The 25379-nt window shown below is 46.8% G+C and overlaps 1 long non-coding RNA gene across 1 annotated transcript; it reads left to right on the top strand.

The window, feature by feature from the left end:
- The first annotated feature begins 20188 nt into the window (after positions 1–20188).
- LOC143842685 (uncharacterized) lies at positions 20189–24820 on the top strand. The gene is made up of 2 exons (XR_013233286.1): positions 20189–20307; positions 24594–24820. It is a non-coding gene; the product is annotated as an uncharacterized LOC143842685 (long non-coding RNA).
- The last annotated feature ends 559 nt before the right edge of the window (positions 24821–25379 follow it).

Genomic DNA, 25379 nt, shown 5'->3' with positions numbered 1-25379 from the left:
ATGAATCAATATAAATAAAAGAGTGGGAACAAGGATAACTTGGCCTGGTGAAAATCTGGCAGGACTGGGCTGGAGTCTGAAGGAATCCGGTGGTTAAAGGTGGAGCTTGGAGGCGTTTTGAGTACTGAGAGCTGGAGCAGTGGGAACCCGGATCAGGAGAAGGCAGGGCAGAAGTGGAATGTCAACGGGCCCAAACACAGGATATGAGCCAAAAACACTGCATTTGTCTGAAAAGCAAAATGTTAGGATGACTGAATAACTGCTATTTCTGCTCATGTTCTATTTACCAGTTGTGAGCTAGGAAATGACCCCCACCCCCCACCCTCACCTTGAGCAGTTAGAAAAGAGTTGGTTCTTATATACACTCACATCCCAATCGCCTTTCTCTACCGGGAGTCTAAAATTGGCTTACATTTGCCTTCCCTTCCTCACCCACAACAGACACCCTTGTGAGGGAGGTGAGGCTGAGAGAGCCCTGATATTACTGAAGAAGAGTTGGTTCTTATATGCCACTTTTCTCTACCCGAAGGAGTCTCAAAGCAGCTTACAGTCACCTTCCCTTTCCTCTTCCCACAACAGATATCCTGTGAGGTAGGTGAGGCTGAGAGAGCCCTGATATTCCTGCTCCGTCAGAACAGCTTTATCACCCAGTTGGCTGCATGTGGAGGAGGAATAGGGAATCAAAGCCGGCTTGCCAGAGCAGAAGTCTGTACTCCTAACCACTACACCAAGGTGGTCCACAAGCGGCTTGAGCCTGTTTGATGGGTTACTTTCCTCCCATCCAAACAATATGCTTCAGTGCCCTGCAGGGGGCAGCATTTCTCACACATGAAAATACTTTGAATTTGGGGGTGAAGCCAGGAGTGGGTTACTGGTATACATATGCTGTTCAAGGAAGTGTCAGATGCGCCACTCCCCTGAAAAACAGCTACTTTAGTTTTGAAGGCTGCCCAGGCTCGGACTTTGAAATTCTCTTCCCGGCGAGACTCCTTAGAATCTTAGAAGGCTATATCCTCTCCAGAGGTCAGGTTCTCAGCTTCTGCCCCCTAAAGTTCCCTTTGCTTTCAATGGGATTGAGCATTTGATGACAGCATTTGGCCTGGATGAGTGGTTGGCAAATCATTCTTCACAGACTTTGCATGAAAAGGAGCTCCTATTTTCTCCCTGAGCCCTGGAAGAAAATAAAACCCTTTTTATTGGAATGGAATTTGAGGCGATGGCGGAGGCTATCCAATACCAATTTGAATATTTGTTTCAAACAGTTGAGCGTTCCATTGGGAAGTAGATGGCTGGAAGTGGACAGCAAGTTTGTGAGCCGTACATGTGTTGTACCAAATCCATCCGATGTTTGGAGCCATTAGACGTTCTCGCCATCTGCTCTGCTTTGATGGCTTCCTTGAAATTGTTTTCATTCAGCTTCTCAGGGGCGGGAATCTGTATCCACAACATTAGGACTTGCTGCCTATTTTGTTGGTGATCTTACAGGAGGAAACGTCTCGAACAGAGGGGCTCCAACGGAATTTGGCAAACCAGCGTTTTGCAGTTTCAGTATTAGGGTGGATTTGTGTTTGTGTTCCAGTAAGAGAAAGTGTTTCTTTCTTGGCTGCGAAAATACATTCCAACTCTGCTAGCCAGATAGGGAAAGCCAGCTAGGGACTTGCAGGATGTCAGAGAACACACACACACACACAGGCACCATTGTGGAAATGGAGACATTGCACTCGGCCGAGGGGTCCAAATCCCCGCTCAGCCACATAAATCCCTGCATGAACTTTCCCAACTGTCTAGGTCTTTTCATTGCAGGATAGTTACAGAGATAAAATGGGAACACTCAATTTTGACAGCAACGCAAAACTCTTGCATTTAAACCAGGGTTAGCAGCAGTAGTTCTCATTTCCTCTGGGGGTGGAAAGTCAAGTCACAACCGCCTTATGGTGACTCTATAGGTCAGGCTTTTTGTATCATGACTTCGTGAAACCCTAAGGTTTCTTGACAGCCCACATATGGTCATGTCGACCTGCCTCTCCCTTCCCAAAGTGTCCACTGATGGGCCTGGAGAAGGTGGGAAGGGTTGGGAAGGGGAGGGGCCCCATGTGGGTGTACACAGCTGTGCTCCCCAACCATATTCTGCCCTGTGCCACTTCTGGGGTTTCTCAAAAACCTGAAGAATATTTCAGGGGGTTTTCTATTGTAAAAATTTTTACAAAGGCTGGCCATAGGCCTTTCAAGCAAGGGATGAACAGAGGGTGGTTGGCGGTTCAAAGAAGAGACCTTTGAAGCAGAAGCAAATTTAAACCAATGGAAGATCAGGGGTCCCCAGTGTCATGCCTGCGGTCAACATGGCATCCACTTATATGTTTCCAGGGGCTAGCAAGGCTTCTGACTTGTCACTGGGGATTTGGCTGCTTGTGCAAATTTGTTTAAATGTTGCATTGGGAGCTGCTGCCACCACAGCACAAAGATCTTCACTGTGTGACTGAAGCTCTGCTGCAGTAGCCATTCTTTTGCTGGTTCTACCTCCTGTGGCAGCCATTTTGTGGCTGTGCCCAAAAATGCTGTGTCAGAATTCCAAATATTCCCATAGGCTCAAAAAAGTTGGGGACCCCAGCTAGATAGTCAGGAGGTCTTGCCCCAATATGGTTTTCATCTTAGGATGTATAGCTGCATAAGCATGAAATGAGCTTATCTCCATTTTGTAGAAGGAGATGCTCTGCCTGAGAAGGCTGAGGGGAAGACATCTAAAAGGTGCACCAAGCAACTGATCATGACAGATCAGCTGCTTGGCATACTCTCTCCTCCCCCACCTTCCCAGGCAGTGCTTGAGAAAGCTGGGGGGCATGAGACAATTAAAGCGCATGCTCATAGAATCATAGAATCATAGAATGATAGAATCATAGAATCATCGAACCAGAGCAGAGTAAAGCGGTACCATCACCTCCCGTGATCAGGACACAATACTCTGTTTGATACAACCCAAAATCCCATTTGCCTTTTTAGCCACTGAGTCACACTGCTGACTCATGTTCTATGTATGGTCTACTAAGACTCCTAGATCCTTTTTGCACATGCTACTGCCAAGACAAGTCTCCCCCATCTTATATTGGTGTATTTGGTTTTTCCTACCGAAATGCAGAACTTTACATGCTCCTTAAAGGCCTTCTCCCTCAGCCTTCCCAAGCAATGGAAACCATCTCTGCTGCCTGAGAAGGTGGGTGGGGGTAGCATTTAAAGGGCATGCCAAGCAGCTGATCATGACAGATCAGCTGTTTGGTGCACTTTGCTCCCCCCTTCCCCGACGCTTGCTTTAAACTGGCTGAATTGTGGCTGAATTGCTAAATTATGATTTAGATACCACTGATTTGGCTGGTTTAAAGTACAGGGACATGCAAGTCGTCTCAGATAGGTCCAAAAAGTACCTGAATCAGCATTGATGCGGGTACTTTTCAGCTTAGTCCTGAGTAAAGAACAAAGGGTTGTGGATATAACACCATGGAAATCCACTTGCTGTATAATTAGACGTGGAAGATTCAGGATCGCCTCAGACTAGGATTACCAGATTTCCTTTTTCAAGTAAAAAAAAATCCATTTTGTTTATAAAATATAGACTCTCCCTATCCTTTTTTTTAAATATATACTAACAGGGAAGAGAAATCACTGCCTGGGGATCTGTAAAATATTATAGATTATTTTCCAGCCTCTATTATCTGGCTGATTATGGATACCCTTAGGGAACAAACGAAGGAAGAGAATCGCAGTTCGTACATAATGGCATGACTTTGCTTGTAGGAGATCATTGCAAAATTATATAACACGCCCGGGTTGCCTTTGTGGATCAGTCCACTCCTAAAAGCATTCTAATTTCACCCTCTCAGCAAAAGAGAAAATGCATTTTGCGTTCCATGGGAATTTTAGATATATAGAAGATGGTGCAGTCTTCAGGAAAAAAAGGGCTGTATTCACTTTTTAAAGAAAGTGAGGAAGAATAACCTAAAAGGGCTCTATTTCAAGTCACTAGTCCATGTTAAGAACTCCAGACTTGCTGGAATGGCTACTCCCCTCGGAGTGACCATAACCCTGTGGTGCAAAACTCTGGGAGAGTTCAGTAAAGTGGTTTCCAAATAGCGTGCCAAGGAATCTCGGCATTCAAGAATAACTGGAGTATCACCCCTGCCTCCAATTACCTTGGGAAATCTGCCCCTTTCACTTCTAATTTGATTACTGGGCAAGACTAGCAAGAAAGAAGGAGTCATGATATGATGATGGGAGGGGCCAGCGGTGACTCGTGGTGTCCATTATAAGTTAGGCAGTGCAAATAAGGATTGCCAGACTTCCTGGAATTACAGCTGCTCTCCAGACTATGGAGATCTGATCCCCAGGGGAAAATGGCTGCTTTAGATTGAACACTTTAGGTTGCCAGCTCCGGAGTGGAAAAAATCTGGAGACTCTGGAGGTAGAACCTGCAGAGGGGAAGGATTGGGGAGGGACTTCAAATGGAGTATTATGGCCATAAAGTCCAACTCCTAAGTGGCCATTTTCTCCAGGGGAATGGATAATTCTGGGGTATCTCCAGGTCCTACCTGGAGGCTGGCATACTTTAGAGCCATGGATAGTGTCAATTATCACCCTCTCCAGCCTCCACTCCCCAAATCCCCAGGAATTTCTCAACCTGGAGGTTGCAAATTAAAGAGCAACTGCACTGTCATACATGTCGGGCCCTATGTTGATGTGTCCGGGAAAGATGACCAGGCTTGTCCAAGAAGCACCTCCAAATCTTTAATGATCCTCCCACCCCTCCAACTTTAATTCAGCAAAAAAAGCTCTTCTCTGCCCGCACTGCACGGATTTCAAACAGCCAGTTTGTTCTTTTGCTAAATATATAATTGGAAAATGCGCAGGTAAGTCCTATAATACGTTAGCAGCAGTGAGCAGTAGAAAATGAGCATTTGCACCAGTAGGCACTGTGCTAGGACACGTGTACCTGCTAAATATCTCCATCAGCCTACTGTGAAAAGAGCAGATCCCAATGTGGTGAAGCAGCTAAAGAGGCAAGTTAGGACCTGGGGTGACCCAGGATCAAATCCCCACTTCTGCTTAGGGTGTTCATGACAAGCATGAGGGGGCTCTGATTCCATATAAGGCAGCTTCAAGTGTTCATGTCATTTGACCTCTCCCCTTTTGGAATGACTTCTTTCTGAAATGAAAGCTTTCCAAACACATATAGATTTGCCTTATTGGGAAATGGTGTTGCATTAATCAGGTAGGAGAGGCTCTAAGATACAGGAGGAGAAATTGCTACTATTATGGCCTCTCCGAGGCCTGAAAAAGGCCCAGCCCCACAACACCACCCTAATCGGTCAGATAACGTCAAGGCTGCGAACGAGAACAAAGTTTTCGAGGCAGAAAATTCAGCATGATAAAATAAATTGACTCTCTGTGCGATGGTGCCGCCTTGCTGAACTCATTAAAAACACCAATAAAGAAAGATATTGACACCTTATGCAACATTTATAAGGCTGCATACCAGAAGGGGAAAAAACAGTTTAGAGCAAAGCTGTAGATGCTTTTGGCATTGTTTGTAATAAGGCGATGGGGGGAGCACACCCCAAATGCTGTCAGTTGAGCCTCGCATCGAATACAGTCTAGTTTGGATACATTAAAAAAAGAAAAGAAAAGCGGATGGTTTATATAAACGGGGCTCACAGAGGGGGAAGAAAAGATGCATCAGACATCTAACTTTTAAAGGAAAATTAATGATGCATTCAACCATATTTTCTAGGACACATTTTTGGGTTGCTGTTTGTTTTTTGCTTCTGCTATTGCCTGTACAACAGGAAAGCAATAATTAAAGACAGGAAAAAAAGTAGAAGTGGGGCCTGTGCGTGCCATAATGACCACCAACACCTTTCTTGGTACCCACCAGGTGTTTGGAGAATGTGGCCGGGGTCAAGGGGGTGGGGATTTTGCCCAGCAGTGCTTCTGATTGGCTAAGCAGAATTCTACCAGATGCCACCCTCAGCAGAAGGGTTTTTGGAACCTTTGTGGAAGCGCACACATGGCTGAAACTAAGTCTGTGTGTCCTAGGCCTGGTTCTGCAGAGGAGGCCATTACCTCATGGGCCTTATGGACCACGGGAAAGACCCATGATAGAGCCCTCCTATTACTGATGACAAAGAAGAGTTGGTTCTTATATGCCACTTTTCTCTACCCGAAGGAGTCTCAAAGCGGCTTACATTCGCCTTCCCTTCCTCTCCCCACAACAGACACCCTGTGAGGTGGGTGAGGCTGAGAGAGCCCAGATATTACTGATGACAAAGAAGAGTTGGTTCTTATATGCCATTTTTCTCTACCTGAAGGAGTCTCAAACTGGCTTACATTCGCCTTCCCTTCCTCCCCCCACAACAGACACCTTGTGAGGTGGGTGAGGCTGAGAGAGCCCAGATATTACTGAAGACTAAGAAGAGTTGGTTCTTATATGCCATTTTTCTCTACCTGAAGGAGTCTCAAAGCAGCCTTCCCTTCCTCCCCCCACAACAGACACCCTGTGAGGTGGGTGAGGCTGAGAGAGCCCAGATATTACTGAAGACAAAGAAGAGTTGGTTCTTATATGCCACTTTTCTCTACCCGAAGGAGTCTCAAAGCGGCTTACATTCACCTTCCCTGAGAGAGCCCTGATATTACTGCTCGGTCAGAACAGCTTTCTCAGTGCTGTGCTGAGCCCAAAGTCACCCAGCTGGCTGCTTGTGGAGGAGCAGGGAATCAAACCCTGCTCACCAGATTAGAAGTCTGTAGTCTTAACCATTACACCAAGCTTGCTGTGCATGCATATCACTTGGGTTTGGAGGTCTCTGTGTTGCTGTTGTTGTTGTTATTGTTTTAATGACAGGCAGTTTGTACCTGTGCTCATAACGGGTTAAACCTATTCTGGAAGCTTCTTTTTCACCAAAGTGAGTCATCCGCAAAAGCCTTTCCACTGGGATGTAGGAAACGAGAATGAAACAATATGAAAATGAAATGAATCAAAACGTGGTGGAGGAATAGCAATCCATCACAGCCAAAGGCTTTGATTAATGAGGTCCCTGAAAGTCCTCAGTTCTATCTGAAACATGAGAGAACATGGGGGGGGGGGGAGAGCAGAATGTTTCCTATTTCTTTCCAAAGGGAAAGGAAACATTTGCATGTGAAAATTATGATGCGCTTCATTTGGAGAGCAGGAGCGTTCATTTTAAACTGCAGCACGGCAGGGTTAGAACAAAATTCATCAAAAGGCAAGGGGCCTGTTTAATATTTAGAATTCTCCTCCTAAATTATTTACATGCTAACTCAGGTTGGCCTAAGTTATTTTACATAAAATGAAATTATTTATCTTCGTGTGAAATGTTAAGGCGCTGGAAGGGTTCCCTGGGATAAGCCCTGCTCCACCGAGCGGGTGGTTGTACAAGAGCTACCCATTTGGATTCACTTTCCAGGCCACTGAAATGTTACCTTCTCTCTGCCTGCCTCCCCCCACCCCAGCTTACAGCTGACAATCCCAGCTGCAATCAAAACTCTCCCCCCCCCCCATCCAGTCAAGGCAGATCATGGGCACCTGATACTTAAGGTAAAGGTAAAGGTATCCCCTGTGCAAGCACCGAGTCATGTCTGACCCTTGGGGTGACGCCCTCCAGCGTTTTCATGGCAGACTCAATACGGGGTGGTTTGCCAGTGCCTTCCCCAACCTGATACTTACAAAGACCCAAAATAGTTTTACAGGCCTGACTCTGAACCCACACTGCGAGCCTAGCCCCACATTACATCCATATCCATGGTTCCTCTTCATATTTACAAAACTGGTCGAGGGGGGGGGGGTGGGTTAAGCATGTCTGCCCCCTGACAAGTGTTCAGACTCAAATCCGACCCAATCAGGGTGCGATCAGCAAAGCCACACCCTGATTCCTTATGTGGCCGGTTCCTACAGTTGACACCCTCTGTGGCCTGCTGCTCACAGCTCCACCGCCCTGCCCACAGACGCACCTGGCTGCAGGAGCCAGCGCACCTGCGATGGTCTGCTGTTCCACCCGGGTGGTGGCAGCGGAGCACAGCTGGTGCCTGCAGCAACAAGGAGGAGCCGGCTGTGGCAGTGCTACTGAAGAGGTGGCTGCACCGCCATCGATGAGCCAGCACCCGCGGAGGGCCCTGGAGAGGCCGCCGCTGCCAACTGCGAGGATGCAGCGGGCCCGCTGCCACCTAAACCATACACTGGCAGCCGGCCGCATCCTGCACGCACCTGCCAATGCGACCCGACCCCGCCGGCTTCAGGGCTGGGAGGTGGCCGAGGGGCTAGGAGGCCTCTCCGTGCCTCCAGTGGCCTGCCTCCCACCCGCCCTTCGTGCCACTAATGCCCACTGCAGTTTAGACTGCAGTGTGCTTGAATACTAGTTCTTGGTCCTGCTGAAATGGACATATTATGAGTAGGCTTCTCATTTCCCATCAATCTGCCTCTATTGCCCACCGCCATTCATTTTCCTGGCCAGCATACCAAAGGGAGAGTGTGGGGGTCATCCCCACGTGACGGCCATTGTTTTGGAGGGGGAGGGATGCCATAGATATTTTAACAAATGGGGTCTCCCTGATGAGGCAGTGATGAAGGAAATGATTCCAAACGTCTAAGGATCATTCGGTTATTGGAAGCTGGCGTCATTAGATATTGGCTCTCTCTCTCTTTCCCCCTGTGTATCAAGAAATGCTGCTGCCTTATGACCTTTCACTCAGCGAAATATGAGAGAGCTGGTTCTGAGCTGTGCTAAAGGCAGCTTGTAGATACTGGGGAATGTTTCGAGTGAAATGAAGGGTCACTTCAACTTGACATTTCTGACCGAGCAGCGCTTAGCACAAACAGGCGCCACAGGGAGAAATATGCTCGGTTTAATATAAGCCTGAAGGCTGAGTGCTGGACAGATGACCCTGGCCACATCAGAGGAAGTGCTCAGGGCTCAAGGGCTAGCTGGGAGACTTTTGGGGGTGGGCCTGGAAATTGGTGGCATTGGTCCAGGGATGCAGCCAGCCCCCAAGGTGTAAAGGGATATACGTCTATGTTGCCCTTTGTTCTGGGCACAGGTTGCTTCTGGACCCCTCTAACCCCCCTGAGTCTGTTTCTCTTTCACTGCAGCTATATAAAACCATAAAAATGGTTTTCCAGTCTGGCGTTCTTTGGGGGTTAATTCATGCAAGGCAAAAGACCCTATTAGGCCTGCAGGATGGCCTGACCTTCCAGGGTATCATCCCAGCCTCTGGCTGAGTTTGACCCGGAGAGATACAGCTGGAGCAGAAAACAGGTGGGGGGGGGGGAAGAGGTAGAAAGATGGGAACCTATATAAAACAGAAATTCAGGGGGAAGCCGTGTCATTTGACTGAGGCTCGAAGCTCGGAAGCACTTTTACACATGCTAAATAACTCAGCGTCAACCCACCTGGGTGGCCATCTGCAAGCAAATTTCACCTTTTCACAGAGACCTTTCCCACATTTGAGACATACCTTTGTTTTGATTTCCATTTGATGCTGTGAGCTGATGCTTAGCTTCCAGCATTTGGGCATGTTTCCCAGGCTGAAATCCACCATATATTTTACACATTCAGTTCGAAAGCAGGTAGCCTCCCTACTTTGTTCATCCTTTGTTCCTTTGTTCCCATTCCTCTTTTTCCAGAATGTCTTTTTAGTCTGCACATGATGCCTGATTGCAAAGAAAGGCATCATGGACCCCATCACTCCACCGTTCTGTCCCTTTACTGGCCACCTCCCCCCCCCCCCCCAAGTATACTAAACATGATTTTTAAAAAACCAAAACACTTAGCTTACCACATTACAATGCTGCGTTAAAATCAAAGTTGTTGCTAATTTTTTCCCTTAGTAGCAGCATTGTAACACAGTCATCTCCTTACAAAATGTTTCTGGGAGAAAGAGGTAGGGTAGCAATGGAAGTAATGCTGGGGGGGGGGGGTGCTGAAGGTGGCAGCAGCAACAAAAAACCTGAACGTGAGAGTTTCCTCACTGGACAGTCCCAAATTAGAACTCGCCTTAAAAGTGAAATGGATGTATCCAGGGATTCATTTGTTGTGGAGTTAGTGAGCAGGCAATTCAGGTCTGGGCCTGGTGCAAACTTCAGTCCTTTAAAAGGACAAAACTGATGGACATCTCAAGTCTGGAAATAGTCAGGGTAAAATCAAGTTGCAAAGTGCATCAAGAGTGGATTGAAAGTGTGTGATTTAGTGTGCATGGAAGCCACTTGCTGGGATCCCCAGGAGGTAAAGTACTACCTGGCAGCAGAAGATTTCTGATTATTAGTATTTCAGTCTTGTTTGAATTTTGTTGTCTGTCCCAGAATGCACAAAACAGCATTTGATAATGATGCCTGTGGTATAAATACCTACGGCTGCATTCAGGAGACCAACGGAGCACACCTGCAGCTTGTTCTCATGCTCCCAAGCTCTTGCTCCAAGCTCTGCCCAATTTGCCTGCGGGGGAACATTCTCGACTTGTCTCTAGGGACTAGTGCCAGCCAGCTTTCCCGTTTCCAAACTGTGGTTTTAGACTTGCATGCTCCTTCCTCCTCTTGAGCAAATTATTCCTCCTTTTCATTTCAGAGTTTGGCCAGATCTGCTGAAACATTCATGCTGTGGTTAGCTTTAACAGGGTTTGTGGCTCACCTCGTAACCTGGGTTACACAGTCTGATTCACAGATAATCAGGGTGAATGTGACTGTAAAAGCAGTCAGACTGCCACACTTTGACTAGCTCCGTGGGGGTGGAAGGAAGGAGAAAAGAAAGAGGAAAGGGGCAGCATATGGAAAACTCTGAGGCCTAGGGACCGAACCCTATAAGGAAAGGCTGAGAAACTTGGGAATGTTCATCCTGAAGGAGGTTGAGAGTAGGGTTGTGCACCAAGGGTCTGATCTGGACCAATTCAGCTTTGGCCAAAGATGCTTTGGCACCCATTAAAGTCAATGGTCTTCTTGAAGTTTTGTCTAGCCTCAGCCATGCCATATTTATACATATATGTTTAGGGCAGGGGTCCCCAACCTTTTTTGAGCTTGCAGGCCCCTTTGAAATTTTGACACAGTGTAGTGGAAGCAGTGCCTCTTGTGGCGCAGAGTGGTAAGGCAGCTGTCTGAAAGCTTTGCCCATGAGGCTGGGAGTTCAATCCCAGCAACCGGCTCAAAGTTGACTCAGCCTTCCATCCTTCCGAGGTCGGTAAAATGAGTACCCAGCTTGCTGGGGGGTAAACGGTAATGACTGGGGAAGGCACTGGCAAACCACCCCGTATTGAGTCTGCCATGAAAAAGCTAGAGGGCGTCACCCCAAGGATCAGACATGACTCGTGCTTGCACAGGGGATACCTTTACCTTTAGTGGAAGCAGCCACAAAATGGCTGCCATAAAATGGCTGACACAGGAGGTGGAACCAACTACAAAATGGCTGCCCCAGCTTCAGTCGCACATTGAAGACCCTTGTGTGGTAGGGGCAGCTGCTGGCAAAGCAACATTTTAAAAACATCTGCACAGTTAATCAGATCTCCAGCAGCCAATCAAAGTCTTGCCCCTGTCCCTGCCCGCTTTCTAAAAACACTTGATGGGCACCAGAGTAGGTTTTAGCATACACCATGCCACTGATGGGCATCACACTGAGAACACCTGCTCACTGAAGATATCAGCTAAGCATGTGATTGCAATAAAACATGCAAATACTATGCTGGGGATTATTGAAGGGGACTGAAAGCAAATCAGCCAATATCACAGTGCCCTGCATACCTCTGTGCTGTGGCCTCATTTGGAATATGACACACAATTCTGGTCACTGCACATCAAAACAGATTTGATAGCCTTGGAAAAGGTGCCGAAAAGGGCAACTGAAATGATTAAGGGGATGGGACACTTTCCCTAAGAAGGAAGGTTAACAAGGAATGATGGAGAAATGATGACTGAGGGGTGACCTGATAAAGGTTTACAAAATTATTCATGGAACAGAGAAGGCAGAGAAAGAACTTTCCCCCCCTTTTCTCACAGCACAGAACTCAAGAGCACTGAATTAAATCGATGAGCAGTGCGCTGAGAACACATAAAAGGAAGCCCTTCTTCACCCAAAGAGTCATTGACACCTGGGATTGGTGGCTGCCGGGAGTGGGAGCTGAACTGCCATCAGAGTCCTGTCCACTTCGGCCAAGGAGAGCAAACTGAAGTGGTCCACAGAAGGACCTTGAGATGGCCAAGGGGCCTCCAAGTTCACTACCGGCATCAAGCTCAGTGGGCAAGTCCTGTCAGAGCAATAAGAGTTTCTCCATAAAGAAGCTTCCAAATGCCTCACAGGTAATGGCCAATCGTGCAATTTCTTGCAATCCACTGGCTAGGAATGTCAAAGAACAAATTGTTTTAAATAGTTGAGATGAGTGAGAGCATCCCCTGGACCGTCATTGCGTCTGCAGGTGCTCCTCCAAAGTCCCCAGGAACCCTGAGCACTTCCTCAGATGTGGCCAGGGCCACCCAGCCAGCACTCAGCCTCAGGCTTACATTGAGCAGAGCATGTTTCTCCCTGTGGAGCCAATCTGTGCCAAGCACTGCTCAGTCAGAAATGTAAAGTTGCAGCGACCCTTCGTTTCACATTCTCTATGATCTACAAGAGGCTTTTAGCACCACTTGGTTCCAGTTTTCCTATATTTGTCTGAGTGAAAGGTCATGAAGCAGGCAGCATTCCTTAATACAGAGAAGAAAGGGAGATCTCTTCTCTAATATATAACAAAGCCAATTTCCAATCTCTGGATGATCCTTAGACATTTGATCCTTACCCCCCATCAAAACCATCAAGATGGCACCTAGCCAGGTGGTTCTTTTGGATCATATAGTACTTCCTCCACCAATGTTTTTTTTTTTTTCCAGGAGCCCAATTTGAGTTAAGTTTTTCCTCCTGTGTCAGGTTTTCTTTGTGGAGTGCATGTTATGGAGTCTGCTAAATCTGTGGGTTCAAGGCAGCCTGGACCTTTGGGATTCCAATCAGCTCTTTATTAGGATCTCATCATGGTGGTACAAGAGGAAAACTGAAAAAAAACTGCAAACCCTGAAATATATATACAATTGCGAAGTGCCAGTGCACTCTATTGGTCAATTGCAGTTTAAACTGACTGGATCCTGCAGAAGGGATCTAGCAGTGCTTTTGACAGTTACATGGCCCACTTCGATCCTGCCTCGGGCCTCAACCTTGGTCCTCGGCAGAATTGCTAACAGACCCACAATCACAACAGGTTCTACCCTGCCAAGCAGCCATTTTCTCCAGGGGAACTGATCTCTTTAGACTGGGGATGGGCTATAATTCCAGGGGATCCTCAGGTCCCACCCAGAGGCTTACAAGCAGGGGAGAGGAGCCATGTAGGTCAATAAATCTGTCAGTTACCAGTAGAATTATTATGTTCCTACTAGAGTAGAACATAAAGCAAGTTCTTGTCTTCAGAATCTTTAATGTCATCAGACTAGATTCCCAGGTAATGTCTAGTTTTGTTGTGAAATTTCTTCAGGTTTGTAGTAATGGCATGCAATCAAAAAAATCAAGCAGAGCACAAGGTCTCTTGAAAACAGAACAAAGTTCATAGTTCCACCCTTAAAAGCAGCCATTTTCTCCTTTAATCTGGAGATGCGCTATAATTCCAGGGATCCCCAGGTGCCACCTGGAGACTGGCATCCCTTTACAGATAACCCCCAGTCTGTGAGTTCATCTGTATATTACAGCTTATCTGGAAAGGCATGCATGTTCATACTGGTGGTCCTTCACTCTTGCTCTGCAAAAGACCTTGGTGGAATTTGTCCTGCCAGAACCACAGAAGACCCTGACTGTTCAATTTAGCAATTACCCAAGAAATCCATGCTCACGCACTTTGGTTATGCAAAACCGAGCTCCCTTTTTCAGTGGCGTTGGGTAGTGTGGTCTAATTGCGCCGTTTTCCCTCCATGTTACGGAGCATTAGCTTTGCAAATTTTCTCAGAAATGAGGCAAAATTGTTCAAAACCTCTAAAAGTAATGAGCCTACATTAAAAGTGCCCCCTGGCAATGAAACGAGCCAAATAAAGCCATTTCCTAATGTACAAATCTGGAATCAATTTGAAAAGTGTGGAATGTGCTAAATGCCATTAGGCAGGACATGTAGCAAAACGTGACGAGGGCTTTCTTGAGTGAGAGGTTAAAAGGCTAGGGAGGCATTTCATGCCGGTGTCCTTGGGGCCAAAGTCTTAGACATCCAGTATTGGACAACGAGCGATTACCCGTAATATTTTCACCCCCAGTATATGCCAGACCATTCTCACTCCCTTCGTGTGTAAACAGCCCACATGGAGGCCATTAAGACCCAGCCCTGCTCTGAAGTTGGAACACGGGAGCCATTTTCTGAGGGAAACCCAGTTGGGGTTGCCAGGCACCTGCCAGAGAAGGGGGGTTCCCTGGTCCTGGCTCCCATTCCTGATTGATGTTGCTTGGAATGCTTGGAATGCTTGGGGGAGGGAAAAAATGTCACTGGCCATTGGCCTGACAGCGTGACATCACTTCCGAGTTTCTCCCAGAAGTGACATCAATTTTCTCTAGGAATTACTGGAAGCTCTAGGTTTTTCCATACACTTTCTGGTGACCTTTAGAGAGGTGTGACATCCTGGTTTTGCCCAGAAGGGATAACAAACTATCACCAAAGGCTGACTACCCATGTCCCTCCCCCTCCAGTCTCCAGCCCTAAACCCAACTTTCATAGTAAGGTTCCAGTAGGGTTCCTCATCTCTTTCTTAAGGGCTTGGGGGGATGGCCTATTCCTTCAGTATTTGCCACATGGTTTCTTCACCCTGTTTCCATCCTGGACCTTGATAGCCCAGGCAAGCCTGATCCCATCTGATCTAGGATTTGCATGTTCATTTGAAGGGTTAATGCAATGCTCTGGAAAATGAATAGGATCAGAAGCAGATCCTAGGTGATCCGAGACTTTTTTCTTTTAAATTTTACTGTATAATTATAATAAAGGACCTTGAGAATTTATGACAGCCAGTATTATGATCAGCCAGTATTATGATACAGTATCAGAATATAGAATTTTATTTTTTTTTTAAATTTCAGGCCTTTTCAGCAATATAGCCATTAAAACAAATCACAGCCTTAGTACATGTCTTGTTAAGGGAATTCTTTCAGCACTCAGGGTCAGGCACCATTAAAAATGAGAGCCACGTTTTCATTAATATGTACATATTCCCCAGCAGGAAGAAAGACTATGTCTTTTGGCCTGGTATCTCAGTCGAGAAATGCTGCAAAAACTCCGGGGTGTTACCTGAAGTTTGCAGAGAGTTTATTTAGACATTTCCTGAACCCCTTCCCCCCAAAGCCCCCAAGGTGGCAACTGACAAACATCGAAAACATTTAAATATTCCAATGTTAAATCACTGAAGATATTAAAATAGCACTCAAAATAGTTTGTATACAAAAACATGTAACCATCCCTTAGGAATTAGGGGCATGATGGCAGTGGTGATAAATTACTTTAATCAGAATGTGCCTGCACGTTTGAACTTGCCTCCCATTGAAAGCGATGCACAAGAGCTCAATGGCCGTACTCAAATGAGCATCAGATTTTATTGCCCCCACAGTCCCTGGTGAAGCAAGGTGTTTGTGCTTATGGATGGATGTTGCCCTGATGTCAATGGCCCAGTCCTAGGATTGCTAGTGTCCATCAGTTTGGACAGAGGTCCCCCACTTTCATCACACACCTTAACCCCCCCCCCCAACTTGCTCCAACCTAGAAGAATGCCACATCTTTAAACCGCTCCTGTGGAGAGGTTGGAATAAAGGAGTAAGGGCAAGTGGGGAGGAGTTCGGGTGGGCCCTGTCCAGGATAAAAACTCAGAGGGGCGAATCAGGAGCTGCGAGTGGCACTCGAGGGCCAAGTGGACCAATTTTGGCCACTTGGCCTGTCCTCCAAGGAGCGCTCCGGGGAGTCCATTGGGAGCCGTCGCGGACGTCCTGCCGCAAGTCTCAGCCGGGTGGGGGCGGCCTTCTCCTGGCCCCGGAAAAGGCCGCAAGTCTCGGCCGGGTGGGTAGGGGGGGGGCGGCCTTCTCCCAGCCCCGGAATGTTCTGGTTTGGGGGCAAAACTCTATGGTTTGAAGCAAGAGCAAAAGCCAGAGCATCATGCCCCAAGGTCTTCGACACATCGATGTCACTTCCGGGTGATGTCAGCACATTGTGTCACTCCCGGGAATGGCCCTCCATCCCCAATTTCAGCCCAATTGGATGGGAAACAACAAAACAAATACAGAGTTGTATTTTCCACCCATTTCAGTGGAGATGAAACCTAAAAGATGAAAAATGAGTCTGTGTAATAACAAATACAAATGAAAAGAGATTTAAGGTTTTGAGATGGAAACATCAACTGAAATGGATGTTTGAGAACCCCGGTTATTTATTTTGCACCTATTATTTTAAGTGCATCAATACTGCAAGAGAGAGGAGAGGATTTAAAATCCACATTCACATCCTTCGTCAAATCAGGGCCCCAATGCTATTATCCTTCTCGGCAACCTAACGAAACGGCTTAGCTCTTTGTCTCATACAATAAGCCAAAGTGAGTGGAAAGCGAAAGCAACATTTAACAGTGTCATAAGCTGTTTGAATACAAACCTCCTGAAAATGTTTGTCACCCAGACTCATTTGAAGAAAGAGCCATTGGCCCAAATGGCGTTCATAATCCGTTCATACTCTGTTCCCCCCCAAAAAACAGACTTTAAAAGAAACTCTCTGAAAAACAGTTGACCCAACACAAACCCATGGTCTGAGCATGGGCAATGTCACCCTTGAAAGCTCAAGAAGACAAAGACTGTTTCTAGTAGGGCTGTATGGCCATCCTAAGTGAAATTTCCCCCCTGTAAGGCTCCTAACTTGTCACATTAGGTTTTTGTTTCTCTTTTTGGTTATTTGTCCCTAGACTAGTCTCATCACATCTCAAGACCTAAGCATGGTCAACCTTGGTTTGTACTTGGATGGACAGCCCCCACCAATTGCAAACCACCTTTGGTCACCTTTTACCTTGGAAACCCCACAAGCGGACAGTGGAAGTTGGCTGCAACTTGATAGCACTTTACACACCCAAGGGGCCTTTGGAATATTTATATGCATCCCTATCTATCTCCGTACATTTAATTTCTGTTGGAATATCTGGGCACTATTCCATTAATTAGCTCAGTGTCCAGCTGCAGTGGAAACCACGTGCTCCGTACTGAGAATGCAAGGAAGATAAAGCAACAACCGGAATTAGCAAGCTGAGAATCCTTCTTCAATCTAATGTATCTACTTTTTAAATAAGAACTACATTTCTGGCTAGGACAGGGAAGAGTCCTGATCTAATCTAGCTAGCTGGGATGTGAAGAGAGGGATGCAAGGATCTCTCCTCATCTCATGTAGCCAAGATAGAGGTGTGTGTGTGTGTCAATACAAGGAAGGGGTCCCCAGGAGTCACAGTCTACAGATTACAGGGATAGGCATAAACTAGAGACAGGGAGATTGCCAGGGACCGGGCCTAAAAGGTAAAGGTAAAGGTATCCCCTGTGCAAGCACCGAGTCATGTCTGACCCTTGGGGTGATGCCCTCTAGCGTTTTCTTGGCAGACTCAATACGGGGTGGTTTGCCAGTGCCTTCCCCAGTCATTACCGTTTACCCCCCCAGCAAGCTGGGTACTCATTTTACCGACCTCGGAAGGATGGAAGGCTGAGTCAACCTTGAGCCGGCTGCTGGGATCGAACTCCCAGCCTCATGGGCAAAGCTTTCAGGTGGCTGCCTTACCACTCTGCGCCACAAGAGGCTCATTTTGGGACCGGGCCTATCCAACCCTAAAACAATCTCATTGCCCTCTCTGAAGTCTAAAGCTAAGTCTTCACAGCCTCCTCCTCTTCTTACAACTGCATGATGCAGAAATGGTGTGTGGGAAGGACACTTGAGGTGCCTCCCAGATCCAGACAGGCACTCTGCATATTTACACAACTCTCAAAACCATCTATGTCAGCACAGCCCCAAAACAGGGGCTCATGATCTTAGACCCCTGCATCTCTTTGAAATTATTCTAGCTTCTTTTTTTTTTTTTGGCATGAATTGCCAGATCTCCCCTGGTCAACAGCAGGGGAGGGGGAGGGGGATATGGTTGCCAGATTCAGGTTGGGAAACTCCTGGAGATTTGGGGATGGAGCCTGCAGGTGATAGGGACTTTCCACCCCCAACCCCCCCCCCCAAGAACTACAGATCATCTCTAGACTAAACACTGCATAGAACTCCATAACACTCTGGAACATTGAGGTCCCTTCTGGTCCCCTATCCTGCCCACTCCCAGCTCCACCCCCAAAGTTTCCCAGTATTTCCCAACCCAGAGTTGGCAACCTTATGGACAAGGACTTCAGTGGGGTGCGAGGCTGTAGAGTCCACCCTCCAAAGCAGCCGTTGTTCTCCAGGGGATCTGATCTGTGCATTCGGGAGAGAATCTGTGATCCTGAGGGGATCCCTGAGGATGTCTTCCTTATTTTTGACCCTGCTTTTGCTCCTGAGCCTTTAAGAGCAGCCAAAATCACAGTAACATTAACACCTGAAGCTTTTCTTGGAGCAGAGGCAGTCCGAGGAAAAGCCTCACCTGCAAAATTTGACTGAGACACAGGAACAAATCCAGCACCTGATGTTAATTTCTGTGCCTCCTGCAATTTTTGCACCTGCTGTTGTAGACCAATGCTCAAAGGACAGAAAAATCTGACTGTCAGACTGCTGTTGACATTTTACATTGCTCATAAAGCACCTGCAGTAACTTTCCTCCTGCTTAGAAATTACGGGTGGGAGCTGGGGAAAGAGCCAAGCAGCTCCCCAAGCCCCCTTTCCCCTGCCTGGCTATTTAACATGTCAGCTCCAGATGCCTGGATAGGGAGGGGGGGATCTTTGTCTCAAAATTAGGGTTTGTTGAATGACAAAGAATTGCTTTCTGTAGAGGAGCCCATCGATGCATTCTGAATGCAGAAAGCCCAGCACCAATGGTCATTATCGAATGCTTCCCCTCCAGATTGCTGCAGCCAAGAAAAAGAGAACGTTCCCTTCAATCGGTCCTGAACAATTTGGAAAAATTCCCTTCTGTGGGACAGCCTCAAAGAACTGGGAATTTGTGAACTTGCCCTACAGCCATGCAAAAGTAGTCTGTTCCAGTCTGCAGCTTAAACTGCAAGAGGTTTTCATTGCTACCATTTTAAGCCAGTCGTCCTGTTCTCTCCTTGGCTTAGGCAATTCTCTCCTTGGCTTAGGCAAGAGATCGAGATGGCCAGTGAGAGAAAGCCAGTGTTGTGTCATGGTTAAAAGCAACGGCGTCTAATCTGGAGAGCTGGTTTTGATCCCCTGCTCCTCCACATGCAGCCAGCTGGGTGACCTTGGGCTAGTCACAGTCCTGATAGTGTTGTTCTCACAGAGAAGCCCTGTCAGAGCTCTCTCAAGCCAACTACCTCACAGGGTATCTGTTGTGGGGAGAGGAAGGGAGGGCGATTGTAAGCTGCTTTGAGACTCCTTTGGGCAGTGAAAAGCGGAGTATAGAAACCAACCTCCTTTGGGCCGGGGGTCCTAAGCAGACATCCTCTGATTTAGGGGTCCTCTGATTTAGGAATGTAAGGGAAAAGGTGATCTTGTAGATATAATGGGCTATAAAAGTTAGCACCAAAACCTTAAACCTGATCAGATCTCCAATAAGAACATGGAAGCTGCAGAGAAGGGTTGCTGGAGAGGACAGCCCCCTTCACTTCCATGTAGATGGGATTAAGATCCCCCAGAATTACAGCTCATCTCCAGATTATAGTTCCCCTACAGAGAGTGGCTGTTTTGGAGGGTAGATTCTATGCCATGGGACCCTGGCCTTAGGGTTGCCAGCTCTGGGTTGGGAAATACCTGAAGATTTGTATTATGAAGAGCAGCAACTTTGTATAGAGGAGAGAGACTTAACTAACCATCTAACTGCAGTCATTTTTCATTATAGTTCTCTCTGTTGTGGAGGCAAACAGAGAGGAACTGGAATTTTCCAGTTCAGGCAATCAGGATACTGGAGGAGAGTATTTGAAAAAATTCAGGAAGGTCATAATGCGCAGTACAGATCTTGCACATGCCACCAAGAACAAACTTAATGAGAAATTTCCATTTCCCTAGGTGTGTCCCCAAAAATGATGAGCATGTGTATTTTCATATTGTGAGTGCCAGATGATGTCGGTAAATTAGTCCAGAAAACAATGCGCTTCCATTTCTGATCAAGTTAGGAACCATCTGGTAAGTATCTATTTCCATGCCGTTCAGTACTCATGGGGATATGCAATTTAAATGCATTTGATACAGAGCTGTCTAGAATTCGACTAATAAAGGCAGGATTCTTTTATGTCAAGTCAACAACCCATGGAGTGAGTCTGAATGAATTTGTAGCTCGAGCCAGACAGGCAAAAAGGGAGCTTTCCTCCAAGTTAATCGCAGGCATGTTCTGGCTGCACTTGTGCTAATTTCGGGCCGGTTCTAATCTGACGGTAGCGTGGGATTGGATCAACATTTGTGTGACTGATCTGGAATTCATATATTGAACAGTGGCAGGTAGGTCTATGACTTGAGTTTGGTGGCTTGTTTTGGACTATTCCTTCCCACCCACCCCCTCCCCTCGGCCTGCATCTATTGATGCCACTCACAACTTCCTGGATAACTTCATCTGAGAAAACTGGGGTCAGCCCAGAAAATCCCCAGAAAATCCTACATGCTAGCCCTGTGACTAAGAGTCAGCCATAAACTCTGACTTCTGCATGCAATCTCACCACAAGATCAGCGACCTTCAGCAAGCCACTAACATAGTGGAAATAAGGGACAGCTCTGTGTTAAAGTACGTTTTTCTTCCCAATAATGTCCAGTATAGGGAAAGTCACTCATTCGCTTTCTGCAAGAGACATACATCAGAGTGGTATGTCCAACCTCCTCATATTTTGGGGTTAAAAGTACTGCTCCATCTCTGAATTGACTTCCAGTGATCAGTTTCAGAGGGGAGCTGTATTAGTCTCCCAAGAATGGCTAGATTTGAGTTGAGTAGCCCATTAAGGGCTTACCAGACTTTGCAGGCATGTGCTTATTCCCCAGTCTTGTAAGTCTCTCGTGTGTTATTTGACTTGAATCTTCCAACAGTAAGTTCTTACCTGCCTTACAATAACACAACCATTCTCCAGGTTAAGCGTCTGTTTCTAAATATTAGAGCTTTGGATAGAATTTGTATTAATTTGATGTAGGACATTTTCATGGCCTCTTTTTTTTTATGTCTGTCCACTTTTGGGCTCTTTAAAAAAAAACCCCGATGAAAGTGTCCTCTATTTGGGTTAGAAGGTTAGGATTGTTCTAGTTAGTAGCAATGGTCACAGCTTAAATAGGGGTATTTAAAAGGAACTTTGTCATAGCAATCACACAAATAAAGCAGCTCACAACCTTAAAGATGCTCAAAACTCAATGCTAAAAAACAAATCAAAAAAGGATACAGAGACCCAAACAGAAAACCCAACCATGACCTCCCATACTGATCCTGCATTGGGAAGGGGGTTGGACTTGATGGCCTGCATGTCCTCTTCCCATTCTATGATTCTATGAAACTAGGGCTCAGAGTCCTGCTTGTCAAAAGCCAAGGGCCTCTCGGCTCAAGCCTCTAGTTACTCCCGGCCTTTATACCTGAATAAACAGGAAGAGCAAACCAAAATGCATTGTGGATAGTGCAAAGGGCCATGTTATTCTTCATATGCCTCCCTGAAGCAAAAACATGCCTGGTCCCTTTACTGGTGATGTTGTTTATCTCCAAGGCAGAAGAAAACTTCATCTGCCTATTTCTACTCATGAAGCCTGTATTAAAGAGACAGGACAAATTTTTCGGCCAGGCTGCCGGTTAACCCTGTGCTGCCTCACAATGGTTCTCGGCTGGGGCGAAAGCACTTCATATCCCTTCCCTTCTGAATGTTTCCTGCAATGCATTCTCAGAGTGCAGAGGACATTGCAAACATATCTCCTTCACCCTCCACATTACAATTGGTGGACTTGTGAAATGAAGGAAGGCTGGGAGATAGCAGTTGTTAAGGGGGTTATTGACCTCTAGGTGGGGCCTGGCGATCTCCCACTATTGTAATTAAGGTCCAGTCTACAGAGATCAGTTCGCCCGCTGAGGTCCTTCCCCCATCCTGCTGTGGCCCTCCCTTTGCTCCCCTCCCAAAATGTCCAGTAATTTCCCAATCCAGAACTAGCAACTATAGTTGATAAAGGCTAAGCAAGCATTTAGTCCATCTAGTCCAGCCTTCTTGACAGGCTGAAGCTAAGCAAGTAAAGCTTTTCCCATCACTTTCATCACCCTTTAAGAGAAACACTGGGCCAGCTGAATGTTGGCAGCCTGGCTTCTGATAAATGCACCATGAAAGAGCCAGAGAGAATTCTAATCTCATTTCAATAATAGCTCCCCCATTATCCACTCTCCCAACTATGATTTGCTGGACTGCAACAGCTTCTTTAGTCGGAAAAAGAAGAAGATGAAGAGTTGGATTTTATACTCTGTTTCCTCTCCCCACAACAGATACCCTGCAAGGAAGGTGGGGCTGAGAGAGCCCTGACAGAACTCCTCTGTGAGAACAGCTCTAACAGGATTGTGACTAGCCCAAGGTCACCCACCGGGCTGCATGCAGAGCAGTGGGGAATTAAACCTGGCTCTCCATATTAGAGGCCACCACTCTTAATCACTACCCCACAGTGGTTCTCCCCACCCTCACCTGCAGTACTGCATTTGTAAAAATAAAAGGAAATGCTGCCTGGGCATGTCTGACACAGCATACATTCCTAAAAGTCCTTTAAAACTCCTCATGCAGGAACACAAATTCAGGGTGGATGGGGGGAAAGCAGCCCAAGTACTCCCCCTATGCTGTACTAGGAAGACTCAGGGCGACCTGCGCTGAACCTGAAGCTGGCAGTGCAGTGCAATGCCTCCCATGAGGTAAGGCACCTTTGCCCCTGTTCCATCTTATCCCTGATCAGACTGACCTACCTTCCTTCCTTCCTTCCTTCCTTCCTTCCTTCCTTCCTTCCTTCCTTCCTTCCTTCCTTCCTTCCTTCCTTCCTTCCTTCCTTCCTTCCTTCCTTCCTTCCTTCCTTCCTTCCTTCCTTCCTTCCTTCCTTCATGCAGAGTTACACACAGGAAGCATATAATAATATAAATAGGCAGCCAAGTAGATTCAGTGGTTATGCAGACAGATTGGGTGATCCCCCTAAATCCTCATTAGATGTATTGGGCTGGCTCAGCAGAGGCCATTCCTGCCGCTGACCAGGGTCCTGAAATAGCCAGACAGGAGCCCCTCTGACTGCCAGGTGGGGCAAGAGTCTCTCCCCCCCCCATACACACACACCTTCTTCATGCACACTGGATGCAGTTTCCAAAAGTTCAGACATGTCATTCCTAGGGTTGACAAGCTCCAGACAGAATCACAGCTGATTTCCATGCTACAGAGACCAGTTCCCCAGGAGAAAAAGGTTCTGGGAGGTGGACTGTACAGTATTATACCTTGCTGACATTTCCCTGCTGTCCTCAAACCACCTCCCCAAATTTCCAGAAATTTCTCCACCTGGAGTTGACAACCCTATCCTGGGTAGTCCTCAGGATATTGATTTGCATGGCTGGCCATCAGTTCTGCTGTCACAAGGAGCCTGACTGGCAGAAACAGTAGCTGCTATTAGTTCAAGACATGCAATGATATGTGAGGAGGAGGAGGAGGAGGAGGAGGAGGAGGAGGAGGAGGAGGAGGAGGAGGAGAAAGTGGTCAGGGTGATATGGGAAGTGAACAGAGTGTTGTTGTTTCCTTCCTTCATTTTTTTACCCAAATGATTGGTTCAAGAGCCTTGGCTTCTTCATTCAATGAGTAAAATTAAATTGTGGGACTGTCTGCACAGTGGACGTAGTGATGGCCACTAGTGAAGGTGACTCAATAAAATGGATTAGACATGTTCATGGAGGATGGTCCATAAGTATCTCTTAGCCATGATGACTCCAGAGTGCCTCCACATTCACATGCCAATGCTAACAGGGGATGGCGCTAGACTGGGATTCTTGTTTTCCAGTCCTCCAAAGCAATGAGTTGGCTACTGAGACAGGATGCTGGACTAGATGGACCAATGTTCTAATGTGAGCGGGCCTCTTCTTACGTTCATGTGATTGGCAGCAATTACACAGCCCTGCATGAATGAGTGACGCTGGAATGTCTTTAGTATCCAATTCATGCATTTCTTAAGGCCAGCATACCATAGTGGTTAAGAGTGGTGGTCTCTAATCTGGAGAATCAGGTTTGATTCCCTACTCCTCCACATGTAGCCAGCTTTGAGATCTTGGGCCAGTCACAGTCTTCTCAGGGCTCTTTCAGTCCCACCTACCTCACAGGGTATTTGCTGCAGGGAGAGGAAGGGAAGACAATCATAAGCCACTTTGAGACTTCTTAGAGTAGTGACAAGCAGGATATAAAAACCAACTCTTCTTCTTTCCTTTATTTATACCTCACTTTTCTCCCTGACAGGGACCCAAAGCTGCTGACTGTGCCCCCATTTTATCCTCCCTGTGAGGCAGGCTGAATGCATGTGGTTGGCCCAAGTGTCCCCCAGCAAGCTTCCATGGCAGTGTGGAGATTTGAACCCAGACCGACACTGTAACCACAATACCATCCAGGTCCTCTTTCCTCCTTTTTCCATTTCTGAAGCTCCCGCCTCAGGGCCAGAAAATTAAAAATGCAAAAGACAAACAACAGCATATTGGAACTCGGAGACTGAAGTTTGTTCATAGGTATATAATGGTCCTTCTGGGATTTTCCTCCTGTAATTGTTTCTCTTGTTCTGTGGGAAATTTACAATCAGTCAGCAGTCTGGCAATCCGAGGCTGAGCAGAGTTTCTGTAAAGAACAGAGCAAAAACTACCCTCAGGCAGGAGGCTGTGTTGGTCTGAAGCAGCAGAAAACAGCTGGAGTCCAGTGTTGGCACCTTGAAGACATACCAAGGTTTATCTGCTGTCACTGGAGGGCTAGAAGAGGGTTCAGCAGGCCCATGCCAGATGAGGATTCAGCATCGTACCGGAGGGATGCAGGAAGAGTTCATTATTGTGTGGATAGGCAGGAGAGAGGGGAGAGAGACAGCTCAACCTCCAAGACTGATCTTCCAGACTAAAGGTCCAAGGAACAAGGCAAAGCATCAATTGTATACGGCTTCCAAGACTCCCCTTGGAAGTATTTGCCTCAGTGTGTTTGCTGCCCTTCGGCACCCGCACAAATTCATTCTAAAATACCGATTGCTTTAGAGCAATGAATCTACTA

This window comes from Paroedura picta, chromosome 8 (genome assembly GCF_049243985.1).
Source record: "Paroedura picta isolate Pp20150507F chromosome 8, Ppicta_v3.0, whole genome shotgun sequence".
NCBI lineage: Eukaryota > Metazoa > Chordata > Lepidosauria > Squamata > Gekkonidae > Paroedura > Paroedura picta.
Note: the sequence above shows the minus strand (reverse complement) of the source record. Positions and strands in the feature narration are given on the sequence as shown.